Raw genomic sequence first — 13577 nt, forward strand, 5'->3', positions numbered from 1 at the left:
ACCATTTACACATATAAATGAGTACATTACACATTCATAATATGTTACATAATCATTTTCGATCTTATATGAGCTTACGAAATCTTTTTTCTAACCTGAGGTCGATTTAGGACCAAATAGTAAAGTTTGCAAAATATTGAGTTGACGTCATGATTTCGGGGGTTTTTCATAGCTACACAACTCACTTATTTGATCTTGTCACGACGTTAAGGGTCCAACATCTCGACATGATTGCTATTGGAAAAATATGGTTTGAAAATAGTTTTCTTGCACAATGAAAAATAAAAATTTTGAAAACCGAGCTGATTTATGATATTTATAGCAATGAACCTTTTACCGAAACTACATATGTGTTTTCGGCTAGATGAATCCTTTTCGTTTTTGTCTTTCAATCGAACGACCTTTTCTGTTATTCTTACACCATGAACTACTTCAAGTGTGGGCTTGAATAAATTCAAATCAAATACAAAATCATAAATTATTTACTTTACTTTTAGTAGGAAAACAAATCACTTTTTAATAGAAACCAGTAGAATTGTTATTTTAGAAAATAAACTATATACTTAGAAAATAAATTCTCACTATTTTCAGGAAGAATAAAAATATCTCAAAGTATGTGTATTTAGCCCTACCAGTGCCATCTATTTATGGGGAGAAGAGATGAAACCCTTGTTGAATTGTAGAAGTCTATTTCAATAAAAAAATAAACTCCTAGTCTAACTATGATTAGAGGCCCTAGAATTAACATGAGGGGATTTTTGGCCTCTCTTGTAACGAGTCCAATTATAAATACTTCTTGAACTTTTAACCCAATACTTGAGTGTATGTTTAACTGCTTGCTAGTGTCTTGGTCCTGAATTCGCCTAATATTGACTCACCAACCCCATTGTGAAACAGATATTTGGACGTGTGCATTGTTGGATCTGATGCTCTAAGTGTATTATTTTCGTCTAAGTACACTTGTAATTTTTTCGAACAAATTGGTTAATAAAAAAACATTGATTACATTAATATGCTTTGCATAATTGTCCTCACATGATTTTTGCACGCAAAACAAAATGAAAGCAAATATTTCTCATTGGTTGTCTAATATTTAAACTAATATTATCACATCCTAAAATTTGGCCTAGTAGTTTCGAGTTAGTGAACCAAGTTTGTCAACTTGGGTCGGGCTTAGTTTTGGAAATTAGAGCAAAAATTAGGTTCGAAAATTTAGAATTTAGTAACCAGAAGATATTTTCCTTAAAACAACTTTCAAAAATAAAAATTAATTTTAAGAGAATTGAGAGAAAGGCTTTTAATTAGAAAAAAAAAGGACTAATTTAAAATTGGGGCAAAATTGGGAGTTGCCCACAAGCAATTTGACCAAAAATTAAAAGAGTTGGGATTTGGCAGACTTTTTAAGCGCGAACCACCATTCCAGATTATCATAGACATGAATATGATTTATAAAGGGAAAAATATCCACTTTAACTCTATCAAGGAAGTTTAAGCCAAGTACAAAATCGTAATCATATCTATGATAATCTAGAATCACCATGTGTTGTGCTAGCAAATCGAGACATGAAGATTAGGACTAAGGTATTGTCGGTAATCCAGTTAGCTGAGGATGTTTCATATGAGAGAAACATTGACTTGGTAAATAAAAATGTTGCGGAAGCCCCTTTGGGAATGATAGTGGAGTAGAAAATCAATATGAAGCTTGTTGGGTTACTAGTAGAACTACCACTTATGGGAGAGATGGGTTGTACATTGGACTTTGGGAGGAAAGTAAATATGCAAACTGGACAAGAGTGAGTAAATGTTGTGAGTAAGGTACATTTCAAACACTTTGGTAGTGTTTTACATTTTAACTTAACATTGGCTGGGCAAGAACATAGGGGCCTTTTTGAAGTCATGAATCGGGAAAGCCGAGAGGCTCTGGGCATGCTGAAGCCTAGTTGTGCAGATCAATGGGATCTCGATCGAGGCAAGTCATAATATGGCAAAGTAAGAGCGATGGCCTCTTGTGAGTGAGATGTACCAATGAGTGGAACGGTTCAAGCCAAAAGGTGACAGAAGCCGAGGCAAAAGTTTTGAGGGGCGAGACTAACTGATAGTGAGACTGGTTAGGAAATGGCCAAGGTGTTGAGAAAGTTTCGAGGTGAATTAAGTCAATGCCATTCCGAGGGCGTTGCAAGAATGGATGGGGGGAGAATGTCTTGGGCCAAGGTTCAAAGCCCGTGACCATTGCGCAAAAGATGTGTAATATCACGAAAATTACTACTGTAATATCTTGAAAATTACTACAGTAAGAAAGTAGGTCTCATTGATAGTAAAATAAGGAAATAAAGTGACAGAAAGAGAAATTTTGAGTTATGGCAACATTGGGAATTATATTATGACATATTAAATCAAGAAAGGATTAAATCGCAAAAGTGAGAAAAGTTTTGTTGCCCAAGAGTAAATACTCAAAATTTGAGGGATTAAAGTGTAAATATGAAAAAGTTGAAGGACCAATAGTGTAAATATTTTAAGACTAGAATAATCTAGATACTAAGGAAAATGGATGAATTAGGACCAAATTGAAAAGGTGAAGAATTTTGAGGGACTAAATCACAATTTTACCAAATTAAGTGATGACTCAAGGATGGAATTTTTAAAAATTATAAAGGGCAAAATGGTCAATTACAAGAGAGAAATCTAGAAGACAATGATGATGTTGGTAATATTTTAGATTAATTAATTAAATAAATATTAGTTTATTAATATTTTAATTTAATTTTTAAATGATATTTTATTATTTTATTATTATTCTATTTAGTATATATATGGAAGGAAAGATGAAGAATCTTCATCTTCTTCCCATGCATCCAACGTATGAAGAGAAAAGAAAGAAAGAAACTTTCTTTTCTTTACAATTTGGTCGTTTCACCAAAAATTCACCATTTTCACTTAGAAATCAAAAAAATTTTCATATCCATCAAGAGAGAAAGATAACAATGAGACAATGGGGAGCTTGAATATCAAGTTAGATTCAAGAAATAGAAGCTGGAGGAGAGAGAAAATCAAGTTAAAGATTGAAATGAATAGGACAAGGTAAGAACATCAAGATTTCAATATATTTTTAAGTTTGTTATTATTGAAAAAGCATGGAAATGATGTTATAGTAGAGTTTACTTAAATAAATTCTTATGTTCTTGATATATTAGTGAAGGAAATAAGAGAAAGTGATGGCAAATATTACAGAGAAAATGAATAAGAAAGTTATAAACTTAGTAATCAACATTTTGCACTAAAACAGTTTTGGATAGTAGTAGTAGGCTAAATTGAAAAATTACCATAAATTATGGAAATCAAATTAAAGGATGAAAAATATGGAATTAAATCTTATTAATTCTAGTTTCTCATAGAAGAAACGGTGTAAGTAATGGAATTGTAAATCATGAAATATAATAAATTATGTGAGACAAGGTCAGAATGAATTCGGGTTCCCCTGTTCTGACTTTGGAAAATTATCAAAAATTGGAGAAAAATAATTATGGGCTTAAATTTATATGTTTAAAATCCTGAATGAGTCTATTTTTCAAGATAAACAAACGGTAACATCATCTGAATCCTATACGAGGAGATAATTAATTTTTAGAGAAGAAGGGTCGGAACTGTCAGACAGCAGAATAGGGATGAATTTAAAGAATAAACTGTACTTATTGGCTAAACAAAAAAATTATGAAAATTTTATAGTAAGAATATATGTAAGTCTAGTTTCATATAAAATTAACAGATCTCAATTCAGAGTTACATAGCTCAAGATACAAATAATTTTGTGACAATGACTCAAGTGGACAGCTTTGAATGAACAAATAAATAAATAGTGAAATTATAGATAATGTTACATATAAGCATGTTATATACATTAAGGATGTGGAATGGAGAGGAGGAGTAGGAAAATATATGATTATTCAACTAGCAAGAGTTTTCATTAAAAGTGGCTAATTGGCATGTTTTAGGTTGTGGACTAAATTGAATAAAAGTAATATTTTAAGGGTAAATTTGTAAAATGTCAAAAGTGACCAAATATCATGAAATGAATTGTTTTATTATTTAAATTAATAAATTGAATGAAATATTAATTTATATCAAGATTGGGTGGAAATTTGAGGAAAATAGAAAATTTCCAAAATGTCCCTGAATTTTGGTATTTCTGCAATTTAGCCTGGTAAGTTCGTGTAACTTGAATTATATTCTTAGATGATTGAAATATATATTTTGGATTGAGAAATTGATTTGAATTGTGAACATTCGAAATTGTGAATTGAATGAAATGGAAATGAAGCTTTGAATTACATGAGTAAATATTGGGTCTCGTAGGCCCTATTTGTTATGAATATAATATTTCGAGGATATGTTGTAAAGAATTATAAAAGCACGTTAATAATTTGAAATTTTTAATTCGGATGAAATTTTGTAACTCGATTTAATACGTATGCAAATGTATGTATTCTAGTAATGCCTCGTACACTATTCTGGCGTCGAATACGTTAAGGGGTGTTACAATGTGACATCGCCAGATTCGGTCATAACGTTTAGACCGGGTTTGGAGTGTTACAAGATGTCTCACAGAGGTCTATCTATTAGATGATGCTCACTTAACCCACAGGAACTGGCTCGATTCGAAGAACTTATGGAGAAGCATGTCTATTTGAAGCTTGGGTGGTCTAATGAAACAAATATGAAAAATTAGGCTACCTTGGTAAAAAAAGGAAATTAATCTTAGTAAGGGGAATAAAATTTGATAAGAGTATATTCGATTTGATTGTGTAATCTTATAAATCCCTTAATTTTAGGGATAGGCTTCATCTCGTATGTCGATGTAAATTTAGCTAGACTGTTGGATTTGGGGGAGCTCAACTATAAATAGAGAGTCTACCCCTCAGTTGTAAACCACCCATTGTATCCATTGTATTACATTTTTTAGTAGTAAATACTAAGTTGAAAGTATTTACTCAAACACTTATCCTTAGGGGTGCTCAATCGGTTAACCAACCGGTTAACTAACCCGAAATAACATTAACCGACCTTTCAAAATTTTTAACCGTTAACCGAACCGAAATTTTTTCGGTTAATTTGGTCGGTTAACCGAATTAACCAAAAATTATATGTTTTTTAATTTTGTTTAAAAATTAACCGAATTAACCGAATTACCCGAATTACCCGAATTAACTGAATTACCCGAATTAACCGAGTTAACCGAATTGAATCACTACATAATTAAAAACATTCATAAGTTTTTGAATTTTATTTTTATTTATTAAATTATTTGTTTAGACTTTAGTTTTAGTTTTAGTTTTAGTTTTAGAATTTTATTTTTATTTACTAAATTATTTGTAATTTTTATGATTGGGTTGGGTTGGGTAATTGGGTTGGGTTGGATACTTGGGTTTGGATTGAGTTTAGGTGAATGGTGGGCCTATTTATATATTATAATTTTATTTATTAATTTTTCGGTTAAACTGAAAAAATTCGGTTAACCGACCGATTTCGAACCAAATTAACCGTTAACCGAAAAATCAAAAAATAATTAACCGACCCCGACCAAAAAAATTTGGTTAACTGACCGATTAACTGAATTTGGTGGGTTAACCGAATTTTTTTGGTTTTACCAGAATTTTGCACACCCCTACTTATCGTGCATTGTTTTTCTATGTTTATTTTGTTCTTTTGAGCATTCTTTTGGCTTGAGTTGTTTCCGCTATATAAATTAGTGTCTTGGAGGAATTTTGCGAGAATCTTCACTTTGCAAAAGTTAAGCTGACTTAGGCACATTTGAGTCCAAGAAATCGCCTAAGGCCGCACGAATTGCGAGAATAAAAGTCTAGCCCCAGGATAGTAACACCATGGTTTTTGTTTTTTCTATTTTATAAAAATGGTTATTTGTCAGTTTTGGTCCTTCTAATATGCTTAAATTTAAGATTTAATCTTTATACTTTAACTTTGACATAATTTGGTTTCCATATTTGTATAATGTTATTAATTAGTTCAAATAGTTAATATCTTTAAATTTTCAATTAATCTGTTACATGATTATATGTAATTTGAAAGTGGATTTATGAATCTAAAAATGAGGGGATTAAATTATTGAAAATAAAAGTAGGAGAACTAAATTCCAAAGGTACAAAGTTTAGAGATTTAGAGTCATGATAGTTTGAATCGAACTAAACCGGTTGGCATGTTGGTTCGAAGAGATACATCAGGCAAGTTGATCCACAAACCAATACAGAACGATTAAACTAAGCTAAAAAATCGATTTAACCGATTTTTTTATTTTTATTTTTAATGATTTATTTAATTGAATCATACGAAGCAGTGGCCTGACTAATTCAACTATCGATCTGGTTCTAAAAACCTTGCTTAGAGTATATTTTAATTTGCAAAATTTTACTCTAATTTGACACAAAGAAATAATTAACCTAGTGTGAAGTGTTGGTAGACGATATTGATTATGGGCTATTAATGTAAGGTAAACAATAATATGATGTTTGTCAAAAGTAAAATATAGTCTTTAATTGGATTTATACAAATATTTGTAAGAGATTAAAATTTAAGGATAAGAATATTTGAACGGAAGGATCCACTTACATTAATGTAAAATTTTAGTGGTTTTAGATTATTTTGTAATTTTTATACGATTAATATTCTAACAATTCAATTATTGAATTTATCAATATATTTGTACTTATCATGCATGCAAATTTTTAACTTATCGATATCTTTATCACATCGATCTAAAACATTGTCTATATTAATATATATTTAATGGTTGAATTTTTTTACATAAAATGAATAGTTAGAAATTTTAATTTATTTTATAATAAACTTGGCATGCATGATTTACATGAATGGATGATAAAATATGACTGTTAGATTGTTAAAATATTAATTAAGTAAAAAATACAAAAGTGTACTACCACTTAAATTTTACACAAATATAAGCAGACCCTTATTTAAAAATACATTTTATATAAAATAGTAGACTTGGTTTGCTTTTTCTAAAATGTTTTAGATTTGTATTTTCCATTTTCATTTTTAAAAAATTAATTTTCAATTTTATTTTCTAAAAATGAAAAATAGTTTGATATAAAATATATTTTCAATAATGAAAACATAAAAATATGTTTTGTACCTATTTTACTATAATAGAAAATATAAGACATACGCTAAGACTTCTTTAGAGTAGTGATTAAAATTTTAAATAGCACCTATCGACATGGGTTTAAACCTTATTATCCTCTTTCACTTGCTAATATTGTAATAACAATAAAAACACAATAAATAAAATAAATTTGAATTAGAGTAAATCTATTTAAAGTAAAAAAACTCTTTTAAATTTTTTTTTTTTGCTTTATATGAGTTTGAACTAAAGTCAATCTATTTTCTTCAACTTTTCAGTTTTACAAAATACTTTTAATGAAAACAATGGGAATAACTTTCTACTATTTTCTTATTTTCATTTTCTAAAAATTATTTCTAAAATTTTAAATAAAATATGTTATTTTTTCAATCCGGAAATATGTAGGATTTATAGATGCAATGAATTGTAAAAGAAAAAAGCTAGAATTTGATACTATAGTTTTAGAGAGGAGCGAGATATCCATATCAATTTGAATATTTTCATACAAAATAGTAATCCAATATATAAAAAGCACCTTTTTCCAATATATAAAATTAGTTCAAATTTTTATTATTTTTAAAAATATCGTAGGATGATAATTTTAAAAAATAAATTATTGATTTTAAGATTTTTTAGCATTTCTGTTATTTTTATTTTTATATTAAATTATTGTTAAGAAACATTTTAAAAATATCAAAATGATATTTTAGTTATAATTTAAAGGTTAACCCTTTAAATTAATATGTCACGTCATAATTTCATTAAAGGGTAATAAAAATTAGCAAACAAATGATAATATTAATATGCATGTTTTGAAAATTAAATAATCAAAATATAATTTAAAACGAAATTTAAGGACGTTGATGTACTATTGGCAGTCCACTTGGATGCGTTGCTTTGTGGTCTCAGGTCATTTCTTCAAAGTTGGACTTGGTCGGTTCAATTCATGTGGCTCATAAAACTAAATAAATATGATTAAAATAAGCAGTAAGCCACCAAAAAGTTCAACCAAAGCATTGACATATATTGTTTATAAATTGAAATTCAAAACAGGCTCTAATTGCACCCATTGGACAGTCAAATTACGCTCACCTCAGATTAATTGAGATCAGAAATCATTCAAGCTCTATCATTACATGGAGGTTTAACACTTTACCAAAAAGCCTTCACCTTTACACTTCAACTACTAAAAAAAGGAATGTCCTTTTCAGGGATTATATCAGCCATTAAACATATCATGTCAAACAAGTTATGTTAGGTTGTGAAGTACCAAACGTTTCTTCTTCAGATCTCTTTGGTCTTTTTGGTGTTGTTCTCTGCAGACTTTTCTAACACATTTGGGTGATTGTTGTTTGGGGGGTTAGTTCAAAGAGACCCGAAGATGGCAGCAGGTGTTAATAGGAAAATATCAGCCGCTTCCGCAAGAGCTCACACTAGAAGAGCCAAGCAAAACGCTTCTTTCAAACTTCCTTCAGGTGGGTTTTCCTTTCTCCTTAAGAATTACCTTTTATTTGATCTAATTTGGTTTATATTATAATTTTAGAATTCCAAGAGTTTTCTTTTTTATCTGGGTTACTTTGCTTTTGTTCTTACAAAGCATAAGAAAATTGAAATATTTGGATCTTACAGATTCTTAACATATTGACTCATTTGAGGGTAGTAAAATCTTTGGAATTTTGTCTCTCTTTGTTTCTGTTGAGATTGTATGAATATCAGTCATTTGCCTTCACTCAATTTGTCTTTGAGTCAACCCTTGAACTTCGATCTTGGCTTGATGTAAAAATGAGTTCCATTTATCTTTTGGATAGAGAGGAGCGAGTGTGAGTTAGACTGATGATATTTCTCTATAGGTGAAAACAGAAAGGTGCACTTTAAATTAAAACACATGAGGTATCCCAGGTGGCTGATTAACAGCCTATAATGGGATTTCTTTATATTGATTAACTGCCATTTATTTTAAATTCATTTCTCCAATCATTAAGGACTGTTTGACTTGTGCAGGGATTTGCACAAATATACTATTGGTCTTGTTTGCTGGGATATTGGCATGGGCTTATCAGGCTATTCAGCCGCCAATACCTAAGACATGTGGCTCTCCTGATGGTCCACCGGTCACGGCATCGAGAATAAAGCTCAAGGATGGAAGGTATTTGGCCTACAAAGAGCATGGTGTTCCCGAGATGCAGCAAAGTATAAAATTGTCTATGTCCATGGCTTTGATTCTTGTAGACATGATGCGGTTGTTGCCAATACCTTGTTACCGGTACTTATTTGTTCTTTTTCTATCTTGTTTCGGATACTCATAGTCCTATGAGCTTTCTGCTATGACATGTTGACGTAAGTGTCATTGGACTTTGCTCTTTGTTCCTACCAGGAAATTGTTGAAGCTCTCGGGGTCTATATCGTGTCTTTTGACAGACCAGGTTATGGAGAGAGTGACCCTAATCCAAAACGAACGGTTCAGAGCTTGCCTTTGGATATAGAAGAGCTTGCTGATCAATTGGGATTAGGATCCAAGTTTTATGTAATTGGATTTTCTATGGGGGGACAGGTTATTTGGAGCTGCCTCAAGTACATCCCACACAGGTATTGTTTTCACTGAACTACTTGAATGCAAGAAACAAAGAAATAACATAAGATATCTGTTCTGTTGTCAGTAGACTGCTTGTGTTTTTCACATCTGTTCAATCATGTGAGGGACTTTTTTGCAACTCTAACAGGTTAGCTGGGGCAGCATTGTTAGCTCCAGTTGTTAACTACTGGTGGCCTGGTTTTCCTACGAACTTAGTTACGGAAGCATATCAGCAACAGTTACCCCAAGACCAGTGGGCCGTTCGTGTGAGTCACTATGCTCCCTGGCTTACCTACTGGTGGAACACTCAAAAATGGTTCCCTAGTTCTAGTGTTGTTGCTCACAGTACCGATATTCTTAATAGTGAGGACAAAAAACTCTTGCCCGAGATAGTCTCTACTAGGAACTACACGGTACGTGTTTCTTTCTGCTACAAAGTTGCTTGCACTTGCATAGTGACTTGTATTCGAGATGTGAATAGTTGTTTTTGCCGATTGTGGTGGTTCGGTCATGGGAATCTGTTGGCATACTAAAGATTTTGTTGTAGTAAATGATTATGGTGGGTTACTGGTGGTTCTTTTACTGGTCTGTGGTCGTAGTAGTGATTTGCTATTATTGCTGAATGCCATCATAATTTGTCTTGTCCTCCCCTCAGGCAGTAGTAAGACAGCAAGGTGAATACGAGTCTCTGCATCGTGACATGATGATCGGATTTGGAACATGGGAATTCTCTCCCATGGATCTGGACAACCCATTTCCTAACAACGAGGGATCGGTGCACATGTGGCATGGAGATGAAGATAAGATAGTGCCGGTTATACTGCAACGCTACATTGCACAACAACTCCCATGGATTCACTACCACGAACTACCAGGTGCTGGACATATGTTTCCACACGCTCCAGGGATGTCGGATAATATAGTGAAGGTTTTGGTCGGAGAGTAGTAGTCTGCATTTATAGGTGGAATTTCCCTTTATTCCAACCAACATTGATACTGCAAACCTCTCTATATGGATTGAATTCGACAATTATACAAGAGAAATGCGAAGGGGTTGTTTAGTTTTAAGGTAATGTTTGTTTGGCAGAATATTTTGCAGAGAAAAATTTCAGTATTTTACCGTGTTTGGTTCAGGAAAATATTTTACTCCTCAACTTGAAAGAGCGTGTTTTCCTGACATTTTACAAACGCATCACTGTTTGCTCCTCGTTTTTTTTTTCTCTTCCTCAAATAAAATATATATCTTCTTCAACAATTCTTCTCTCCTTCTCTCACTGTTTCTTCTCCATATTTGCTATGTCGTGGATGAAACTTTATTCTTCTACTCAATTTCCCTTAAAATTGTTTTAAAAATCATTAAAAAGTCTTTTTTTTTTCTAAAATTATAAACAAAAATTAGAATTTTGAAAAAAAAGTTAAAATAGAATATTGAAAAATTATAACAAAAAAGAAATTGCAAAAAAATATAAAATTATCAATATCATCAATACAAGCAACAACGCTAATGGGAACATGGTGCTAACATTAAGGATCCTGAATTTCTCCCCTCTGACAACTCAATTCTGATTCTTTTTCTTGACGATCAACTCTTTGTGGCATGTTAGTAACCCATGCAAACTCCTTTCCATAATTTTATATAATTTTTTAATATTTTTGTAATTTTATATTATTTTTAATAAATTTTATAATTTTTTAAAAATTCTAATTTTTATAACATTTAAAAATCTAATTTTTATTTTTAAATAATTTCTATTATTTTATTTTTATTTCATTTTATAAATTTTAAAATTCTAATTTTTAAAATTTTTCGAAAAATCTATAACTTTTTTATAATTTAGAATTTCTTTTAAGAATTTTAAGAACTTATTAGAATTCTTTATTACTTTTTACAATTTTTTATTTTTCAAACAAATTTAAAGAAAATTACCAACTTTTACCACGTGAGATGTGCCACATGGCAAAATTAATAGAAGCCAGGGGTTTATATGAAAATTGATTTTTCGAGAGCTTAATTGATTGCTTATCTTCGATTAAGGACTCAACTGAATGTTATTTTCAATTAAGGGTTCAATTGATAACCAGTACTATAATTAAACCTTGAGATTCCACCCTTCAAAACAATGGTGAAGAGTTTTTGCAACTAAAGCAAAAAGAAAAGGGATAATGGATCCCCTTGTCTAATACCCGGGGCATATAAAACTTTCTAGATATGCTTCCATTGATTATGTTAGGATCGTCTCGATTAAGCAACAAACAAGTAAAAATAGCAGAAGAAATTGAGAAGATGAACACACAAATTTAACGTGAAAAAACCCTTTCAAAGAGGATAAAAAACCACGGGCAAAGATAATTTTACTATAATGAAAAAAGAATGAAGAGTAAAAAAGATGGAGTTAAAACTAAACCCTGAAAACCCGAAAAACAAAGAACCCTCAAAACGTAAACACAAAATTCTCTGAATGTGTTATGAGTTCTAATCTAATGGGTATTATTTCTAAGATTGTAAAAGAGCCTATTTATAGGCTAAATTAGTAAGTCAAATAAACTATACTAATAAATGCTAAATATATTATTCTAATAAATACTAAATCTTCTAGAAAGAAAATATATTTTTGTTTAACTTGACTTGCAAGCAATCTCTCAGAATTTGGTTCACACAACTCTAATAATCTCCACCTTGACACGAATTCTTTCAATGCCATCTTTGCCAAAACCCGCCACGGGCCTATCTTGAACTATGCAGGGAATTAACTAAGTCGAATCTACGCTTAGAAGCTGGAAGACTTCTAGCCTTCGACTTATGCACTGCCAAATCAATACTAACCCGGGTCTGATTTTCACGAATACATTGCCTTAACTTTTCAAAACCTGCATCCAAAAGAGAACCTCTCTTCAACGAAACGGTCATACATTTTTCCCTCCTATGACCAAGTTGCCTCCACTCCAAACGAGTTGACTTTGATCAGAAGACGAGGACGTCCGATTTCTTTGGTCACCAGAGAACCTTCCAGAATATAAAGACTGCCAGCTCTTTTACCTTTTAACAAAACGAGAGCTCCACGAGATACTTTAATGTCACTCGACTCGATGTTGATTCTACATCCTTTCAAGTCTAAAATACTCAAGGAGATGAGATTCTTTCGTAAATCAGGTACATACCTGACATCTAAGAGTGTCCTAATCATCCCATCGTGTATCCTAATTTTAACAATACCAATACCGATTATCTTACTAGATGAATCGTTTCCCATGTGCACAACTCCACCTTCAACTGAACTGTATGCGAAGAACCATTCTCTATTGGGACACATGTGGAAAGAATATCCTGAATCTAGGATCCACTCAGACGTAAGCTTGGAGTTATCGCTCGTTGACACTAACAAGAAATCATCACCACCTTCATCGACCAAATTAGCACCAACTACATCTTCCTCGTTACTCTCAGCAGCTCTTTTATTTCGCAGTTTATAACAATCTGCTTTGACGTGACCTAACTTTTTACAATAGCGACACCTTTTGTCTCGTTTCTTTGATGCTACCAAAACAGAAGCTTGCCTATCTTCTTTGCTATTCAAACCAAACTCATTGTCGAGTTTGTCTCTACTCAACAAATGACCCTTCATATCTTCGAACGAGAGTTTGTCTCTGCCATAAATCAAGGTCTCCCTAAGAGACTTGTATGAAGAGGGTAAAGAGCACAATAATAGCATAGCTTGATCTTCATCATCAATATGAACCTCAATGTTCTTTAAATCATTTAAAAGAGTAATGAATTGACTAATGTGATATCTAAGAAGCTCACCTTCGTTCATGTGAAACGTAAATAGACGTTGTTTCAACACTAAACGGTTAGCT

At 31.7% G+C, this 13577-nt stretch overlaps 1 non-coding gene across 1 annotated transcript; it reads left to right on the top strand.

Annotated features, from left to right (window-relative positions):
- Window positions 1-8301: 8301 nt before the first annotated feature.
- LOC105766681 (hypothetical protein) lies at window positions 8302-10977 on the top strand. The gene is made up of 5 exons (XR_008195172.1): window positions 8302-8625; window positions 9152-9413; window positions 9525-9736; window positions 9871-10135; window positions 10378-10977. It is a non-coding gene; the product is annotated as a hypothetical protein (transcript).
- Window positions 10978-13577: the final 2600 nt, after the last annotated feature.

Source organism: Gossypium raimondii, chromosome 4, assembly GCF_025698545.1.
Source record: "Gossypium raimondii isolate GPD5lz chromosome 4, ASM2569854v1, whole genome shotgun sequence".
NCBI lineage: Eukaryota > Viridiplantae > Streptophyta > Magnoliopsida > Malvales > Malvaceae > Gossypium > Gossypium raimondii.